This window comes from Orcinus orca, chromosome 13 (genome assembly GCF_937001465.1).
Source record: "Orcinus orca chromosome 13, mOrcOrc1.1, whole genome shotgun sequence".
Taxonomy (NCBI): domain Eukaryota; kingdom Metazoa; phylum Chordata; class Mammalia; order Artiodactyla; family Delphinidae; genus Orcinus; species Orcinus orca.
The window spans coordinates 10,909,973-10,930,895 of record NC_064571.1 but is presented as its reverse complement, the minus strand read 5'-3'; the positions used below and the strand labels follow the sequence as shown (position 1 = coordinate 10,930,895).

The 20,923-nt window shown below is 45.1% G+C and overlaps 1 long non-coding RNA gene across 6 annotated transcripts in view; it reads left to right on the top strand.

Moving 5' to 3' along the window:
• The first annotated feature begins 18,936 nt into the window (after window positions 1-18,936).
• Window positions 18,937-20,923, top strand: part of LOC105748408 (uncharacterized) — a 137,176-nt gene continuing 135,189 nt past the window's right edge. The window contains exon 1 of one of the 6 annotated variants that reach the window (XR_004475694.2): window positions 18,937-19,327. This is a non-coding gene — a long non-coding RNA (uncharacterized LOC105748408). The remainder of the gene's footprint in view (window positions 19,328-20,923) is intronic. The other 5 variants (XR_007470740.1, XR_004475696.2, XR_007470739.1 and 2 more) reach the window with 5 other exon arrangements.

Below are 20,923 nucleotides of genomic sequence, written 5' to 3'. Positions count from 1 at the left end.
GCACAGAAATAAATAAAATTTTGTTTACTTTTATATCCAAAGATAAATACTGGGCATTATTAAATAGTGTTCTAACTTCATAAGGCCTCCCAGGAGGAGATGATGGGCCATGATCAGATGGGGACTGCCTACCACAAAGTGTGCGTGGGTCAGGGGTTCAGCTGCTAGTAACAGACCTGATCCAAGTGGCTCAAACACAGCATTTATTTTTCTAACATAATGAGAAATCTGGAGGCAGGTAGCTGCTGGCCTTTGCTCAGAGGCTAAGGGCTTTGTGGTTCTTCTAGCCTTTTGCTTACAGCTCCAAGATTGCTGCTGGAACTCCTGCCATCATGTCTGCATTCCAAGTAGCAGTGGAATACATTGGCAGTGGAGGAAGGAGGTAAAAAGAGTGCCAGCCCACCATCTATCCTCTTCATTCTAGGGTGTTCCTTTCAAAAGCTCAATTCACATTTCCATGGCCATTCCTAGCTGCTAGAGAGACTGTGAAATGTAACCATATCCACCATTATCTCAAAGTGCCCATTGCCTCCAGCCCCTTCCCACCGCTCCTGGCTACACATAGACCTGACTACCCTTCTTCTATACCACCATGCCTGCCCCTCGATCCAATGTTGTGCCCCTGAACTCACAACTTGACAAGTACAACCTCCTAAATACAGCTCAGGAAGTTAATTCAAATATCTGAAAACAACCTGGGTAAGTTCACATTGCAAAACAGACTGAGGAACTGGGTTATTCATTCATCCATCAGAAGCTCTCTTCTGAGCGTCTGGAGTGCGCTTTGCACCGCCTGGGGCCACTGTGGAGAATAAGAGAGGCAAGCATGGAGTAACTCGGAGAGTCCCAGACCCACCCTGCTCTGCCAGGGGCTTAAATGAGTCCTGGAGTGCCATCTACCTGGCTTCTGTCTTCCTTAAAATAATGAATAGTTAGGAGTCCAGGTCCTGGAGGAAGACCATCTAGGTGTGGGTCCTCACCTTAGCACTCCTGGGTCCCCTTGGGTGAGCTGCTGAATATCTCTGGGCCTCAGTTTCCTCATTTATAAAGTGCCCGCCTTAGAAAGCCATGGGAGAATTATATGAAAAGATGCATGTTGGTTAGCATAGTCTCAGGGGCATGGTAAGAGCTGTGCTCATATCAACCAGAGAGATAATTGTGGTGATGATTTGGGGAGAATAATGATTGCTTCCATTTTAGAATGTAGTTACCCTTTCCTTACTTATGAGGATATGTCTATCTGTATATATTGTCTATTGTTCCTAATGCAGAGAGAACACATTTACACTGCAGATGGACCCCCTTGCCTCCTTGTCTCCCAGGGCAGGGAAGATTCCAGAACAACTCTTTTTTTTTAATTTAATTTTTGTTGAATATAGTTGAATTACAATGTTGTGCTAATTACTGCTGTACAGCAAAGTGACTCAGTTACACACACACACACACACACACACACACATATATATATATATATATATATATATATATATATATACACGTTCTTTTTCATATTTTTTTCCATTATGGTTTATCCCAGGATATTGAGTATAGTTCCCTGGGCTATACAGTAGGACCTTGTTGTTTATCTATTCTATATATATCAGTTTGCACCTGCTAATCCCAAACTCCCATTCCTACCCTCTCCCACCCCTCCCCCGCTTTGCAACCACCAGTCAGAACAACTCTTGATTGGTCCAGATGCCCATACAATTCTACAGACAAGTGACACCTGACTTACGAGCTTACATGTGGTCCCAGGTATTCTTTTAAAGTCATAACTTTCATTGCATTTTCTCAGGAAAAAAATGATATAAATTGCACCCAGGCCTGCTCACCAAAGGTATATTTCACTCTTAACCTGGCTTACCTTTAGCATTAATAGGACTAACCTATTAATGAGTTCTGGGTCCTGGGAATTAGGAGAAGATAACAGAATAAGAAACAGAGAAGAAGAGATTTAAAGGAGACAGGTATGCCAAAGCAAACTTTTGAAATATGGTCTGTTGACTGAAAAAAAAAAAAGCACAACCTAAAAGTTGAGAATTATGTTTTATTTGGCAGACAAAACTGAGGACTTAAGCCTAGGACACAGCATCTCAGATAACTCTGAGGGACTGCTCTGAAGAGGCAAGGGAAGGAGCCAGGACATATAGGAGTTTTTGCACAAAGACTGGGTAGTGGGAACATCAAAAGATTACTGTTAATTAAAGAAAATCAGACATCTCTAGTTAAGGAATTCAGTGCTTTTCTATGTATGGGAAGATGCAAGAGTCTGGGCTCACTGAAATCATTCCTTGATATGCACCTCAGCCATCTGGGGCCAGCATCCTGTGCTTTCATCCTGAGTTTCCTCAGGGTGCACCACTGGGGGTGGCTGCAGCAGCTGACTGCTAGATGGGGGGTATCCTTTTTCTGTCCTGAGTTCCCTCAGGGCTTACCTTCAGAGCTGCTGTAATGTGATGGCTGGATGGCTGCAACGTCCTTTGTTTACTGAAAAGGCAGGCAACATTGTTCATACACAGTCACTTGCATCTCCATTCTTCAGTATAATGTCCACCTTCCCATGTCCTTCCACTCTTCTTTTGCTGAAGCCAAGGTCACCTCACCCTGGGGAGGCGGTCAGTTTAGGGAGAGACAGCCAAGCAGGCATACCCGTACCCAGGTATGTGCTCCTTCACAAGAAAATGCTTGTGAACTCAAGCACTGAGTTCTAATTGTCAACATTTAAGAGAGTCTGTAAAGAGTCATTCTTCAACAGACTATATCAAATGCTACAATATGTGCCAGGTACATGCTAAGTGCTGGGAGCACAGAAATCTACATATACACAGAGCCTGCCCTCACGGTGCTGCATTTTTGCAGAAAAGATGTTTTGCTTCAGAGAAGTCAAATCAGACACCAGGGAGCCTCACCAGGGTCCCTTCTGTGGTCAATGCCGGAGGCTGCTCATTGCATCATGCCTGCTGTCTCCCCTCATCCAGGTCCACAGGCTCTCTGTAACCTCAAGTGTGCTCTCCACGTGCTTGCCACGTGTTACGGGTGGGGACCTGGTTGTTGGGCAGTCTTCACCATGCCAGGACTGTGAATTAGGACAATTCTTTTCTTTTCTGGAAACTAAAATGAGCAGTCTCACTATCCCACCACACGATCGATAGCATAGTTTCCTTTTTCTTTTGGCGTCTGGATTTTATCACCCTGGGGGTGCTGTGCCATGAGCCTGCCTCCTTGGTTCAAAGCCAGTGTATGCTTCTGCAGGAAAGAACTTCTGTATTAATGGGGTTGCCTAGCAGGCAACAAACTACTGGTCCCTGCGAGTGGGCAGCTGAGCAAGTCTGGGCATGTCCTTGCCATCTGTCTTAGTTCTGAGTCTGTCTTCCTGTGACTGTCTTAGTTCTGGGTCCTGTTCAGCAGACCAGGAGCAGCCCGCAACTTTGCAGGGAACTTGCCTGTGTGTGATGAAGACTGGGTGTGATGATCCCTTTGAGGACCATCGAAGTTTTACCATGAAAATAGCCCTCCACTGTGGGCACTAGGGAGTTTTAATAATGGAGAATAATGCTTATGTTGTTGTGTTAAGTGAAATAAAGCAGGGCACAAAGTTATGTGTACAGTGTGACTACAACTATGTAAACCAGGGGAGAGAGAAGGAGAGAGAGAGAGAGAATGTGCATGAGCAGAAGGAAACGCAGCAAAATATTAACGGCGCTTTGGTTTGAGGAGGTGAGATTAATGGTCTCTACTCCTCTGTATTTTCTAGATCATCCCCAGGCAACATTTATAATTCATTTATAATTCCTACAATCATAAAACAATAAACTTTATATTAAAATATACATGGTTTCAAGACTTGATACTTTCCCAGCTTCAAGAACATCTGATAAAAGAAGCTCTGGTTCTCGAAGCAGCAGCTGCTACCGTGATTACTGTATTGTTAAAAAAAAAAAAAAAAAAATGGAGTCACTTTCCCCCCATGACAGCACACCGAGACTTAAATACAGTTTCAACCCCTCCCAGAAATGTGACCTTCAAAATAGTCCACCTGAAATTTATCGATCAACACTAGTGAGGAAATCTGCAGGATAAAGCCCCTTGCTTTCCCCTTCCAGTCCCAAAAGTAGAAGTCCTGGCCCCTAAGAACTCTTTCTTTTCTTTTGCTAATCACCTTCTTGCCCCACCCTGTTTTCTATAAAAACCTTCCATTTTGTACAACTCTAGAAGGTTGCTAGAAGGGATGTTGCCCAATTTATGAATTGCCAAAGAAAGCCAATTAGATCTTCACATTTACTTGGTTGAATTTTGTTTTTTTGACAGTATTCTCTCACCATTGATGAGATAACTGCTAAACAGAAACTAAAGGTCAGTTGGGTAATTGGTAGATAAAATTGCCTATGAAACGAAAAGAAAACAAAAGCAATATGAAAACAAAATTAAAATCTTGTATTCTATGTCAGAAGTGAATTTGCTCTTCAGGACACGTTAAGAAATGTTCTGAGTAAAATTAAGGTACTTTTCAATAGTTTTTCAAGCCTACGTTGAACAGAAGGGTATAGTAATCAATCCTGTTTTCCTTTACTGCTTTGTAGATCTGTCTAGAAACTCCAGGGTCCAGGGAGGTCAGAGATGACCATCTTGCCTGCACTTGGCAAGTTCTTTTTTGCAATTTCTAGTATGGAATTGTGGGATGATTTTGCTTGAAACTGTTAGTGCCCTGACCAACTTTTAAAAAAATATAGTTTATATACTGTTTGTTGCAGACAATGAAATCTTCTTTCCTTCCTTTTTTAAAATTGTGATGAGAATATTTATCATGAAATCTATTCTCTTAAAATTGAAAAAAGCACTACCATATGATTCAGCAATCTCACTTTTGGGTATTTATCTAGAATAATTGAAATCAGGATCTCAAACAGGTATTTGCACTCCCTTATTCATTGCAGCATTAGCCACAATAGCCAAGGTGTGGAAACACTCTAAATGTCCGTTGACAGATGGATAAAGAAAATGTGGTATATACATGCCACGGAATATTATTCAGCCTTAAAAAAGAAGAAATTCCTGCCACTTGTGACTACGTGGATGAACCTGCAGAACTCTATGCTAAATGAAATAATCCAGTCACAGAACAAATACTGCATGATTCAACTTATATGAGGTACCTAACATAGTCAAACTCATAGAAGAAGAGAGTTGAATGGTGCTTGCAGGGGTTGGGAACAGGGGGAAAATTGGTATAAAGTTTCAGTTGTGCAAAATGAATGCATTCTAGAGATCTGCTGTACAACAGTGTGCCTGGCCAATTTGGAAAGTTCTAAGAGAATGAGGAGGTCCATCAAATCCCAAATGATGGTGGAGTTGAGACTGCATTGCAGACTCCTATGTTTAGGTACCCAAATGATTGATTGGTTGATTAGGATAGAGGCCACTATGTCAGTTATGATTAGAATTATTTGTACATTACAGAAACCTCCAACAACAGAGGCTCAAATACGAGAAGTTTTATTCTCTCATGTGAAAGAAACCCAGAGGCAGGCAGTCTAGAGTTACATGGCAGCTGCCCAACTTGGCTAACTCAGGCCCCTTCTAGCTCATCATCCTGCCCTCCTCAGGTGGTGGCCAAACCAGCTGCAAGGGGGACTAACAAATGCAGAATTGTCCTAGGAAGAATTATTCTGTGCCCAACTGAAAATCAAGAGCTCCACTACTGGGGGCAAAAGGAGAGCAGATACAGGGTTAGGCAGCCAGCAGTCGCTGCCATGACCACAACTTAAGCTACATTTGGTGGAATGTTCCTGGATCTCCAGGTGAGGCATGGCGATCTCTTAGCAGTGTCCCAGCAGCCTATAAACACATAATAAAGCAGTGAGATGAAAGAGCTGCTCCACACAGGCCAGTTTCCCTCAGGGCAATAGGAGCAGGATAACGACAACAGCACTGCCATTGCATGAGGGGATGATGGTAGGTACCCAGGGGCTCCTGGTCCAGAAATTCTGAAGTCTTCCAGGCAGATAGAGTGAGACCCCTCCCCTGAGGTGCAGGGTCCCACCATCTGTGGGTTCATCTTTGGGGGGCCTCCCCATCCATTGTTCTCTGGGGCCTCTGGTTGTATATCATATGGGTTGGGAACCTGCCCTGAGTTGGGGCAGCACAGTGTTTCCAGCCCACCTCCTGATGCTGACGGGTTGGAGTTCCATAGTTGGATAGTAAATGCTTTTTAAAAATTGAGGTGAAATTCACATAATATAAAAGTAACCACTTAAAAATGCATAATTCAGTGGCATTTAGTACAACCACAGCACTGTGCCACCATCACTTCTAGTTCCAAAACACGGTCATAACCCCAAAAGGAAATGCTCTCTCCATCCAGCACTTGCTTCCCATTCCCCCCCTCCCCCCAGCCCCTGGCAACCACTAATCTGCTTTCTATTTCTATGGACCTGCCTCTTCTGGATATTTCATATAAATGGAATGGTACAGTGTGTGATCTTTTATGTCTGACTTCTTTTACTTAGCTCTTGTCTTCAAGGTTCATCCATGTTGTGGCGTCAGTAATCCATTCCTTTTCATGGCTGAATGATATTCCATTACATCAAATGCTTTTTTTAAGCTCATGGTTTCTTTGACAATTCGGGTTAAAAAAAAAGAATACACAGTCAGCTTCTGATCTATTTGCTTCTAGTCAGTTCCACATGGCTACAAGCATACCCAGAGCTCTTGCCAAGACATTGGTCTCAGATCTGCTTTATTTCCTTCCTTTCTTGACTCTAACTTCTCTCTCTTTTGATCGAATGGTAGCTCCCCCGAATCTTTCTGAAACATGGTGTGGGGAAGGCCATGCCTTTCTCTTCCTCTCTTTCTGAGTCACTTAGGCCTTGATCACTCAATGACCATCCCAGGCTCAGCTCTTACTATTTGGCGTCTAGAAGCAGTTGACTTTTTCTGACTTTACAAGGCCCTGAATTTCTAAACTCTCTCCGCTCCTTTCCTGACGATAACAATTCCGTTGACTCTCAGACACCATTGATTGTAAAACAGACCATGATCTTATGCACCACCAAGGGAAAAAAAAAACCCTCTGCTAATTAATCACGACCTGTCATATAGTACAAATGCTGTTACAATGTTAAAAAAAAAAAAGTGCATCTCAGAGTCCCTGGCATGCAGTACTAATCATAATATGAATGGCCAACGTCTATTGAGGTCTTACGCGGTGCCAGGCATTGTGGATTATCCTTGGAGAGAGTTTTCATTATTATTATTATCTCTTTCACACAATGGAACAATGGAAGCAGACAGAGGAGTCAAACCCAGCAGCCTGACTCTACAGCCCTTGCTCACATCCTGTTGGGATATATTTTTCATTTGCCAAACCTGACTACGTTTTCTGTTCTTTCCATCACCCAGTGACCGACACTGATGGTCACCTGTAGGAATGTGCATGTGGGTTGGAGGGGATTTTCCCTCTAGGACCTTTCAGTCTAGAGGGAGGGGTAAAGGATTACAGTAAAACAGGAAAGCAGGAAGGGGAGAGGGGTACCCATTGGGAGCCTCACTCAGGCTCAGGCTCTACCCCTTCCCTGGCTCACGTTTGTCTCTGTGCTGCCAGTGTCCACCGTGTGTGGGGCTGTGCCCCTCCAGCCTGTGGTCCACAGGGAATGTGGATCCCCTCTCTCGCACTGTCATAGACCGGATCCTATGGAAGGGCATTGATGGCTCAGCCTGGCTATGCCATGGGGTTACTGCTAGCTGACAACTGATATCTCATCTTCCCTTCTTGCTTAACTCAAAAACAGATCATACTTCAGATGGCGATGTATCCAGTGAAAAGAAGACTTCCAAGACTAGCTTGCAGCTAGGAGAGGCCATGAGATTTAATTCTACTTGTGGAACTATTATTTAGAACTTTCAGTAAGACTCCATAGTGGTGGGGCTGGGGGAGGCATTATACACTTTTTTGTCTTCCCTCACTTCCTCCTAATGCCAAGATGGAGAAATATAGATTTGCTGGCTGGAGTTGCAGCAGCCATCTTGGACCATGAGGTCACTTTGACGTTGAAAGCCATGCTCCAGGATGGTATATCAGAAAGATAGGAACCCAAGGTCCTAGTGATATTTTGGGCCTGTCACGTCAGCCCCTGATACCTGTGCCAGACTGCTTTTACATGAGTGGGAAATAAAATCCTAATTTAAACAGTTGTTTCTTTTTTCTAGTGATATACAACCAGATCGAATCCTGGCTGATGCACTCCCCCACTGTGTGATAGGTGGTTTAGGTCGGGTGGGAGGTACACTAGGATGATAGAACCACCAGGGCCAAATAAAGTGGGTAGGGGAGGGTCCACCAGGCAATAGTTCTCTTAGACAAAATGACAGCATACCCACTACAAAGACCTGTCACTTGCTGGGTACTTACTAAGGGCTCAGCTCTCTGCTAGGTGCTACACCTGCATCATTATTTAATCCACACCAAAATGTTGTGACAAGACTCTCTTGTGACCATGGTTATCCTCAATGTACAAATGAGGGAACAAAGACTCAGGAAGGCCACTTTACAAGGTCACTTATTTGGGAGCCAGGCTGTAAGCTGGATCTTTCTGACTCAGGGACAAACCCTTAAGCCCTACATGGACCCCAGAAAGCTGTGCAGATATGAAAGCAGGAAAGTGCCCCAATCAGATCTGTGGCTTTGTCTCATCACAAAAGTGAAAGAAACAGATCGAAGAAGGGAGTGGTACCTGGCAGACCAGAGGCAGGAAGACACACAGCAGAGCCTGCCGTTGAGTCGGACTAAATGGAGACGGGCAACGCCTGTGAGGTTGCGTTGAGTGGTCCCCGGGACCGGAGTGCTTTCACCGGTAACTCCTTCTCAAGCCCTTGGTGGGGCTGGTCCCTATTAGATATGAGATTTAACTCGTAAGTTTCCACTAAGAGCCACTATAGATGAATGCACTATCTCAAGTTCATGTTTGACGGCACGTTATAACCCATTACTGGCCATCAGGAAGTGTGCTGATTTTTTTTCAATACCGTTTTTTTTAATCATGAGCTTTTCAAGGGGCAAACTCAGATTGCTTGGGGGTGTACGTGTCCGTGTGAAATGAAATGAAAATTAAGAAGCTAATGCTGCTATTGAAAAAAATCACTCGGCTCTAAGTCACGACTGTACATCTGAGGAATAGTGTCCATCTGATCTCTTGGCAGTATGTCTCAGACCAAAGAACTGTTTAGACACTAAGCATTTTGTTTGGTTTTGTTTCACCAGTTATCAAGCCTAAGAAACTTCCTAGTTATGCCAAATCCTGCAAAATAATGAAGACTATCGTTTGCCACTATTTACAACGGAAAAAACCATTCACAAGTTCTTCCTGCTGGCCAAGAATGGAGGATTTTCACTGCCTTGGCTCTTAATAATACTTTTGCTTTATGTTTTTCTTGTTAACATTTCAAGAGTGTAGTCTGTCTTCAGCAAATCAGAGACAGCTGATACAAACAGTAACTAATAACATGTTTGCCCGGATGAATGGTATCATGCTATGTTCACTAGCGTCCACCGAACCCCCTGATATAATACCTTCCCCATTTGAGAACTGTTTGTCTTGGTTTTCTTCCAACCTCACTGGCCGAGGGCTCTGGGCTCCATCCCTGTTTCTACACATTATCTCTCTCTGTCATCCAGGCCAGATCTTTAATTCCATCTCTACGACACGCTCTCCAATCTGCCTCCAACGTTGAGTTTTCCCCAGAAATCCAGACTTGCTAACGTCTCCACATGGATGTCTGGTAGGCACGTGCAGATTAAGATGGCCAAAGCAAGAACCCTCAATTTTTCCCTGCCCCAAACCGCCTTCTCTCTCGACCTTCCCATCTCAGTCAAGGGCACCACTCAGTTGCTCAAACCAAAAATCTAAGGGTTGTGTTTGATGAATGTCTCTCCTTCACTGCCCCCAAATCCAACCCATTCATCAGCTTTACCTCCAAACAGTTAACTCTGGAATGTCCTCATCCTCTATCTCTGCCGCAATCATCAGACTCCCAACGGGACTCACTGCACTTCCTGTTTCCACTTGGTCCCACACAGGGCTTTATACTCAGAAGTAAGAGTTAGCCTTGGAAAATCCAAATCAGACCATGTCACTCTTCTGTTTAAAACCCTCCAGTGCCTCCTCGTTGACCTTGCATAAAATCTGAGCTCCCTCCTCGTCCCTTTCCCAAGCCCATTCTTTCCTCCCTGTTGCTTACCAAGCAGCAGCCTTGCTGGCCCCCTCTGAGGTCCCGAGACACACCGCACTCCTCTTTGCCTTGGGGGCCTAGGCTCTAGCTGGTTGCTTGTCCCCCAATGCTGTTGGTTAGTTCCTGGCCATCATTCAGAGCTTAGCTTACATGGACCTCTCTAGAATGGCCCTTCTAGATGGTCTACTCATCTCAAGTAGTATACTTCCACCCTGTGTTACGTTTCTGCACACTTCATATTGCTAGCCTGGATTTTTCTCGTGCCCTTATTTTCTGTCTCATCCCACCAGAATGTTAGCTTCATGAGAATAGAGACCTTTGTGTCTTTTTTCCTGCTGTGTCTCCAGGACCTGCATCAGTGCGTGCCCTCTGGCAAGCATTAACTGAATATTTGTTGGATGGTTGAGTTTCCAAAAGTCTTGTATTTTGCTCCATATGGTCTGACGTCTTCTCTATTACTGTCTGCTTTGTTACATAATTTTTTGTAACCAGGCAGCTCATTCATAAGTCCTGAGTTTTCAAAGGTGATGTATATTTAGTATGTGATTCACTCTTTAAAAATTCTAGACTTTTGAGTGTATCCTGTGACTCAAATAATGTATTGATGGGAAAACTTTCAAGTAGTCAACCATTTTACGAAGTCAATGGCATCTATGACTAATAGACATTACTTAGAGAGAGTCCTTATTATTCCATGCACTTTACATATATTAACTTTTAATTCTCATATGACCCTGTGAATCTGGAACTATTACTGTCTCCATTTTGCAAATGGGCTGGATGTATTCGTTTTCCAATTCTGTGTAACAAATTACCATAAACGGAGTGGCTTAAAAGAACCCCTATTTACTATAAGCTCACAGTTCTGTGGGTCCGAAGTCTGGGTAGAGCTCACTGTGTTCTCTGAGCAGAGTCTTACCCAATGAACTCAGGGTGTTAGCTGGGCTGGGCTCTTGTGTGGAGGCTTTGGAGGAAAATCCACTTCCAAGCTCATTTGGTTTGGTGACAGAATCCAGTTCCTTGTGGCTGTAGGTCTGAGGTTGCTGTGTCCTTGCTGGATCTCAGCTCTTAAAGGCTGCTCTCATTCCTGAGCACATGACCCCCTTGTGCTTTGAGTCTCTGATTTCCTCTTCTGCTTTCAACCAGGGGAAACTCACCTAACGGGGTCAGGCCCAGCCATATATACCCTTATCTTACGGTCAATTGACCTGGCCTTCATTACATCTGCAAAATCCCTTCCCCCAAATAGATTAGTGTTTGCTTGAATACCCAAGATACAAGACTGAGACTATCATTATTGTCCAGACAATCATTAAGTCCAAATTATAATCCATGCTCACAAATGATCTTAATTAGAAAAACTTCTAGGGAACCACAACAAGTGTTTCTTTTTTCTTCTTCATTTTTACCACTTGACAGTGACGGGGATCACTTAACAGCAAGAATGTTGTCGGTTTAAGTCTAACACGGTGCTTTTGGGTGGGGGGGTAAAAGATGAGGTGCCAGGACTGACCTTGAGCGGTTGTAAAATACGGCTCCTGGCTCGGCTCTCCGCAGAGGCGCTGGCAGAGGCCCATCTTGTTCCGAGTGAATGAATCAGAGAGAATGGAATGTGATTTATTTGAGTTGGTGTTCCAAGAGATGAGCGTCTGTGCCATTCTGAGGAGGACAGCTGCCTTTTACAACTTTGCCTTCTTGGAAAGGCCCCGTGTGCCCATGCTCCCTGTGGTATAGACCAGGGTCAGACCTGCAGCTCCCCATGGCCAGAGCTCCTAGCTGGCACTTAGGAACAGCCCTCTGCTCTGCACTTGGGCCAGTGTTTCCTGGAGGGCTGGAGTTTGCAAGGTTGCTGGCCCTTGCCGTCAACCAAAACATCCTCGGTTCTGAGGTTCCTTCATATTTTAATTCACGTGAAGAGAAGACGTAAACGTGAGATTCTGGATTGTTTTGGCACCTGAAGAATTAGGTTACTGCCTAATGTGTCAGATATCGCCTCACACCAGGCCATGAGTCCAAGTAAACAGTAAAGTTCAGAACTGGAGTGGACCTTTGGGTTCATCTGGTCCAGGGATTCCAACCCCAACATGCCTGGACACCTAAAGCATCCAGAATTAGAACCCATGGTCCTTGTGTACAAAATTTTGTGTGGTGTATATTCTATAGCTCTTTAGCAGAGCCGTCTGTAGCTTTTGTCAGACCCTCAAAGACATCTTTGTGCACCCCAAATGAAGAACAACTGATCTGAGGACCTACTGTATAGTACGGGGAACTATATTCAATATCTTTTTAATAATCTATAGTTGTTAAATTTGGGACTTTCTGAAGATGATAAGAGGACTTTTGGAGAATGACTAAACCCATACTCTGGAGTGAAGAGAATTTTTACCTCATACATGGGAGGCACCAAGCTATAGACTATCCGGAAGACCTAAACCAATGGAGAGACAGGCTGTGATCCCAGATCGGAAGACTCAATGTAGTAAAGATGTGAATTCTCCCCAATCGATGATGTGCATTTCCTTTCAAAATCCCATCAGGATTTTTTAATAGATACAGAAGAGCTGACTCTAAAATTTGTATAGAAAGAAACAGCAATAGCTAAAACAATTTTGAGAAAGAAAAATAAAGTTGGAGGAATCACATTACCTGGATTTAAGACATTATTCAGACCGCATGATATTCAGACCATGTGATATTGGGGAAGGGATGAATACATAGATCAATGAAACAGAGCAGGAAGTCCAATACAGGTACACACAAATATGGCCAGCTGATCTCCAAAAAAAAAATTATTGAAGGAAGAATCCTCCTTTCAACTAGTGGCGTTGGAACAATTGGACGTCCACAGGCAAAAACCAAAATCAAACAAACAAAAAAGAACCTTAATCTAAACCTCACACTCTGTAAAAAATTAACTTAAAATTGATCATAGATCTAACTATAAAATACAGTACTCTAAAACATTTAGAATAAAACAGGAGAAAATTTTTCATTACCTAGACCTAAGGTTAGGCAAAGACTTCTCAGATATGAGACCAAAAGTACAATCTATAAAGAAAGAAATCAACCTATTGGACCTCCTCAAAATAAAGAGTTCTGCTCTGTAAAAGATGCTGTGAAAGAGGATGAAAAAACACAAGCCACAGTCTGGAGAAAATATTTGCAAATCACATAACCGATTTAAAAAGCTGCATCCAGAATGTATAAAGGCAGCTCTAAAGTCAACAGTAACAACACAAATAATCCAATTAAAAAGCACGTGGGGGCTTCCCTGGTGGCACAGTGGTTGAGAGTCCGCCTGCCGATGCAGGGGACACGGGTTCGTGCCCCGGTCTGGGAAGATCCCACATGCCGCGGAGCGGCTGGGCCCATGAGCCATGGCGGCTGAGCCTGCGCGCCCGGAGCCTGTGCTCCGCAACGGGAGAGGCCCCAACAGTGAGAGGCCCGCGTACCACAAAAAAAAAAAAAGCACGTGGAAGATTTGAACAGACAGTTCACCAAAAAAGATTCACAGATGATAAGATGCACATGAAAAGCTGTTCAACCTCATTAGTCATTAGGGGAATACAAAATAAAGCTATGAGGAGAGACCATGCTCACCCGCCAGACCAGCTAAAATAAAAACTACTGACAATAGCAGTGCTGGTAAGGATACAGAGCAACTGGTCCCTCATACACACATTGGTGGAGATGCAGAATAGATGGTACAGCCACTCTGGAAGCCAATTCCGCAGTTTCTTAGAAAGATATAGCTATATCTATATACATCTGATAAAGATAAAGATACCTATATCTGTATCTATATATCTGTTACCATATGAATCAGCAATCCCACTGCTGGGAACTTACAACAGAGAAATAAAAACTCGTGTCCAGGCAAAAACCTGTACACAAATGTTCCCAGCAGCTTTCTTTGTCAACACCAGTTCAGTCCTTCAACAGGTGAATGGGTAAACAGCCAATGGTATATCCATGCAATGGAATAGCCTTAGAAAGAAAAAGAAGCAAATATTGATACACATAACTTGGGTGGATCTCAAGGCCAAGGGCGTGCACGTGAGTGTGCTGAGGCTATCTTGGAGTACACTAGTACTTTTGCGTCCTCAGTCGTTTCCCAGCAGAGCCCAGGAAGCTCCGTGCCCAGCCTTCCCCAGCTCTTTGCAGAGTATCCCCTTGGAGTCCGTCTGTGGTGTCCAGCCCCACAGCAGGGCGTACTCTATCTCACTGATATTTACCCAGCAGCCTTCCCTTTGGGGAACTGGCTTGACCCTCCATCCAACCTGGGCCACCGCTGGCAATCCTCTCTAGGAACTGTCTTCTCTTTCCTATGCTTCTTCTCCACATCCCAAATCCTACCTCTTCTGTCCCTCTAACGCATTACCATAGTGAAAAGTCCCACCTCCACATCAAAGGGGACATTAGTCTGTAATGTTTTAGGGTTTTTCATAGAAAGACTATAATCGTGGACTACTTGTCACTGCATTTTAAAAATTGGTGTCATTTTTCTTTTATTACAAATGATGAAACATACAAGAGCATGTAAATCAGGTCTGCATTGGCCCTCCCCACTGGTCAGCATCCTGTGCGAGGTTCCCCTCGCAGAGGCCAAGCCTTCCCCACGTGTGGTAGGTCTGGTCTTTCCTCCTACTGGACCAAATTCTTTTTCCCTCTGGTTCTCTCCTGTAGCATCAATTTTTTTCCTTTCTGGTAAATCATTTCTTTCAGTGAGTTTACAGACGAGCTATTATTTCTCTCATCTTACGGAAAAGGAAATTTCTCTTGACCCCATTTCCCCTCCAGTTTTAGCTCCATTTCTCGAAAGCGGTGTCTCTTCTCACTGTCTTCTGTCTCTCTCATCCTTTCTCCAACTCCACCCAGACCTTCACCCCATCCTCCCCAACGAGACCTCCTCTTGCCGAACTCACTGATGCTCTCCGTCCCCACCTCATGTGACCTCTCAGCAGTGATTTACAGGGGATCGTTCTCTCCTCTTAAAGCCCCTTCTTCACTTGTCTTCCTCCCACCTTGTCCGCTCCTCCCGACGCCGCCTCCATTCCTTTCCTGCTGACTCCTCGTCACCCCCCGACCCCTGAAAGATGCAGGGCCCCGGGCTCAGTTCTTGCTTCCTTTTTCTACCCTCGTTCTTCTGGGAACTCCTCCAGCCTCCTGGCTTTACAGACTATATTCCATCTAATTGAAGATGCCCTCAATTTTAAAAGCACCACTGAGTTCAGCTCCACCAAGGATGGAAAAAACACTGCCAATGAAACTCTAACCCCCCATCGTTCCAATGTCCATCACGTCCCATTGTTCTAAGAGTCCCTGAGCTGCTCTGGGGTGAGAGGCCCAGCTTCTCTGTCCCAAGCCATTGGGGTTGGGGGCGGGGTTCACACTCTTTTCTCTGTTCCTTTCCCCCAGCTCTCTTCATTGCCCAGCCTGTGGTATCATAGAGAGGTCTTGGAGAGGTATCACCTGGTACTGTGACCAGCCCTGCCACTTATAGGGGAACTTACCCTGTGGGGTTGTGCAGTATACAACATGCACAGCTGTGTATTGTTACCTGGCTTCACCCACTCCTACAATCTTTTCTTCTCTCTTCATAATACCCTGTCCTCGACTTTTGAAACTTAAAAGCAAGAAAGAGACTCTTTAGTTCTGTGCATTCTTCTCTGTCATCCCTGAGGCAATGGCAATACCCTTGAGCCCATTACCATGGCTAAAAGTAGTGATGCCCTAATTGACATGGGCCCGGGAGCCCATCCCAGAATCAGTCACAGTGGGATTCTCCTGTTTTGCTTCATCCAATCAAATTTCTCCCTTGGGTATGGGTGGTGGAGTCCATTCCAGCCAAACATCAAGACTGCTGCCAACAGGGAGGGATGGAATGAACATGGGGGCATCCATGGGGTCACAGGGTCAAAGGCCAGGGAGGGTGTTTTGCAGATGGAGGAGACTTGGGCCTGTGTTTAGGCCCGTGGACAGGAAAAGGTTAAGGATGATGGAGGGAGAGGGCCTATATGTGATTAGGAGCAAAATCCTGGAGAAGAAGTGATGTGGAGAGAGGGGGAGGGGCTCACTTTGAAATGAGGGACGGATCTTCTCCCTCAAAGGAAGGTGGTGATGAGATCCGTGAGTCAAGTGAAAGGAGGACCGCTGAGGATATTCCCTGCCACCCTCGTGTCTCATGTGGGGTGAGCACCGTCTTGGCACGCGCAGCTTCATGGGACCCTTTGGGAAGTGTCCGTGGATAATTCTAATTGACTCTTTCCATTAATGAGAATTGTTACCATCTTAAGGGGTAGGGAACTTCAAGGCTACGGTTTTTATTCACTTCTCTAATGAATAGAAAGTACGTCTACCTTACACATATCTGCAGAATTTGGGAGAACACATCATGCGATAAGGGGATGTATGTGCAAAGGTTTTTAAAAAGTCCTTCCTGGGAATCCCTGTGGCCTGGTGGTTAGGAATGTGGCCTCTGACACCAAACGGCCTGGGTTCACATCTGGGCTCTGCAGCCCTGGGCAGGCTCCTGGCCTTCTCTGTGCCTCGGAGTCCTTGCTAGACGTGGGGATGGTGTCGCTACCTTCCTCATAGGGCTATTTTAAGGATCAGAGGTCATAATACCTGTGTGTTTAGGAGACTGACTGGCACATATTAAACACTCTTACACGTGAGCCGTCAGTATTTGTAAGAATCCTGTGACAATGCTAGTAGGCACTGTCTTCAGACCGTTCGCTGTCTTTAGGAGTGAAACTTGTTTATTTTCCTAAGTCACGGAAACCCAAATTCTTCCAGTGCTATTTTCACTGGGGAAAAAGCATGCCGATGTTTAAAACGTGTTTCCGTGTAGCCACGTTTAAAATGTCACCATTGGTTCCTTGCTGTTGAACTATGCAGAAGTGAATCCTCTCCAGAACATTCCGTATTAACAATCATGGGAGGTGGTGCTGATTTGCCTTAATAAATGATTTATTTATGAATGTATTGATGGCAGCCCCTTCTCACACCGGTACCCTTTCCCACTTCCTGGCCCGGATGAGAAGAGCTTTGGAAGGAGGGGCAGTCAGGAATGGACACAGTATTCCTGGGATTATCCGATGCAACACTACATGGAGAACACAGTTCCACTGTCCTTCCACATTGGTGGCTCAAGGCTCCTGCTATAAGAGGAGGCCTTGCCTGGAGGACTCCGGAAGCTTCACTGAAACAGCGTGGCTAAGGAAGAAACCACTGGTAAAGCAATGACGCCTCTGGTAGGGCACTTCCGGCAGGAGGGAGTGGCTGTCCCTTGGAGCCTACCTTTCCCAACTATTTCACATTTCTTTAATTCATTCCTGGTGTTTTATTTTCAATTAATAATTTTTCAGTTCCCCCAGGGATTAATGAGTTGACCTAATACAAGTCTTCATAAGTAGAGGCTGGCTTTCTACATATAGCACAAAAATAACAATTCATAATCCCTGCTTCAATAGCACTCACAGCCTCCTGGCATCAATGCCTGCTTCTCGTGGGGCTGCTAGACCCTCATGTCCTAAGATGTGTCCCTTTAGGACATGCTTCTCACAAGCCCACCGCACCCACCCCCATTCCCACTCTCCCCCCAAAGAAAACACACTGCAACGAATTGCACAACATAGCTGTTCTGAAATTCCAGAAGACCAACAGGCTTTCCACTCTCCTGGAAAAAAATCAAAACACTGCCAGAAACACGAATATTTGGCCAGTTGACTAATATACTGCAACTTTCACAGGGACCTCAAAGCACTTGGTGTTGTCTGATAGAAAATGCCCCAATTGTCCTGTTGAAAGAACTGCGATCTAGAGTCATGAACAAGTATCATTTCCCTAAAATGAATCCAGCTGTAAATGGAGAATAGGTTTCCTGACCCCTCCCGGGTGCACACAGATGCTGCTGGCCTGGGTCTTCCGTCCTCTTCCAGAGCATCATTTCCTCATTTGCCCTCTGTGCTTTCGGGGTATCAGAGTGTGGCCTGCATGGTGATAGGTACTAAGTTAGAAAGGGTGAAGGGCACCAGTGTTCACCCGTGGTCTTTCGTGGGTCACCCTCCAGAAACCAGGGTGGGCCTGATGGCAGCCACAGCCACGCTTCCTGGTTGCTCAACATCACACAGAGTCTGCTCTTCCGTTGCCTCTCATAATTTAAAAATGTGGGAAGCTGTGGAAAGCCGCCCCACCCCCGGGATCATTCCAAAGAAAACTGGGAGGCTGAAGCTGGTCTCCGTTCTTGCATGGAAACATTCATCAACGGTTTTTAAAATTGCCAGGGTTCTACTTTCATTTCATCCCTTGGGACTTGAATATTCAAATCTGGTCTTGAAGCCTGAAAGATGGACTGAAGAGATTTTGTACATCGCTTGATCCTAAAAACAGGGCATCCAACGTCTTAATAAATAGCTTTGAAAAGATCATGATTTTAGAGCCCGTGATTTATTACTCTATCAGAGGAAGAGGTGCAGGAGAAAACATGCACTGAAATAAGCATGACTAAGGGCAAACTAACCTCCTGGTAGAAGAAGATAATACCTCATTCCTCTCTCCCCCTGAAATGCTCTGAAAGAGCAGTTTAGTTGCAGGAGTTTTGCAATCCGTTACAAAATTTCAGTGTCTATCGGAGGTTCAAATGCATAGGAAGTTCATGCATTTTCTATTTCAGCTGTTCCCAGATCTCCTAAATAAAGCATTTCCCTAGTGTAGGCTCCCAGGGCTACATGTAGGGCAGTGGCCGGGTCTGCTCGCCGGGGTCAGGAAGGCTGTTCTTCCAGGAAGGGCTGCAAAGACCCTGGGAACGGGACCAGCCCAGCTCACAAGTATGAAGAGAATGTCGGGAGAGGAAGTGGTGGCTGTGAGTCAGCATGAGTCATCTCGTTCCAATGAGAATGAAGATTGAGGTGTGCGCCTTTTTTTTTGAGTCTCAATCGTGTGGACATCATTGGGAATGGAGGGAAATAACTGACTGTATGGTCGTTGCTTTTTAAGTTTCAAACTGACATTCCAGGCGGGCTGTGCCCGAGCCAGCATCTGTTTTCACATCTTCACAGCCTGGTCCTGGGAAGGTGGAGCCCACAGCTTCTCCCTGGTGAGTAGGTTTCTGTCACTTTCATGTTCATTTCTGCACTTTGCCTCAGAGTCTCAGCTCTAGGAAAGCTGAGGGGGTCTTGGAGCGGATACTGTGTTCCGTTCAGACGTTGAAGACCTTTGGCTTTAGAAAGGTGGCTCTCTGCCCTGTCCCTGTAGCTACTGTCTGTGAGCCTGATTGTTTGGAGTTTCTTAGCGGTTCATTGTGAGAATGTTCATCCTGTATTACCGAGGAGACAGTGATGCTTGGCTGGTTTAAAAGCTGTTTGAGACTCCTCTGTGGAGCCGAAGGGAAGTTCAGAGGTGGAGGTGGGTGACTAACTCAGGGGTGCTGAGGCCGGGCTGGCTTCCGCTTCTCAGAGGTGGAGGAAAGACAGCTTCTGAGCAATTTCTGGCCGCGTGGTCTGAGCTGCCCACGTTTAGTGCAAGAAATACAATAAAGAGGCAGAATTTTGGCTTTTCTCTCTACGAGCATGAGAAAGATTCCAGGAGCTTATCTGGTGTCTTTCGCCTTTCCTTAACACTGAAAGTCACACACAATAGTAAAATCAGAAAGAAAATGATGCCGCGGACTGGGGGGCAGGGGGTGAGGAAGGGGGAATTGAGTGGTTCTGAGACCTGACTTGACCTCGGTATGTGTTTCTCAAGCTGTTAACATTCTGATAAAGCTTAGCTTTACTGTCAAGTAAGATACAGGAAACTTTTTTTTTTTTTTTCGAATGTTGTCTGGTTACTGTAAATGAAACGGTTAAAATGTCATAAATACCTTATGGTAAACAATTTTCAAATTTGCTTAAAAATTTGCACATCAGTAAGCAGGGTATGACAGAGCTTTTTCAGTACAGTCATTTGAGTGTGTGGGCTTCCTGGGTTAATAATGAGTCAGCATCTGATTTCTAAAATTGGAGCAGCTGAGAGAACATTCGATTTGCCCCCAGCACCCGTGTGGTGGCTGGCGGGCCCCCTCTAGGAGGATTCAGCTGTTGCGTCTTCCGTTAAAACCAACTTTGGATGCCTCCCCTGTTTTGGTGACGTCTCCAGCTTCGGTCCCAGTTCTGCCATGTGTGGCTGGAGGGGTTCCCTGTGCCGGACCATCTCCTTTGGCTGACGTTGATGGTTTTTAGGTTATGCCATGACCGGATTGGTTGAGTATACGGTTGGTTCAATTAAAAATCCAGAGTTTATGAGAGGCTGGCGTGGCCCAGGGCTGAAGCTGTCCTGGCCGAGGGACCCAGTGGGAGAGGCGGTCACCGTGTGAGCTTCAAAGCCCAAGTTCTGCAGGTGACACGTGGCATGGGAAGATTGTCAGCTTAAAATCCGAGAGCGGGATTCCGAGGAAGAAAACCTCCCTCCAGTTTTATCCTTCTTATCTATAAAATGAGAAAACTATTAAGAAAATTTTTAAAAAATTAATGATTGGGTTGCCGGCTAGCAGCTCAAGGGCCCAGTGCAGGCCTGTTTGAATCCATCCCCCCCACTAAGTTCTGCTGACCTGCCCGGGACTGATTTCTTGTGTTCTGATGACTGTTGTCAGGGATCCCGTATTCTTTGGGTCACAGGCCCTGATGAACCCTCATGTCTCAAGGCTCTGATAGCC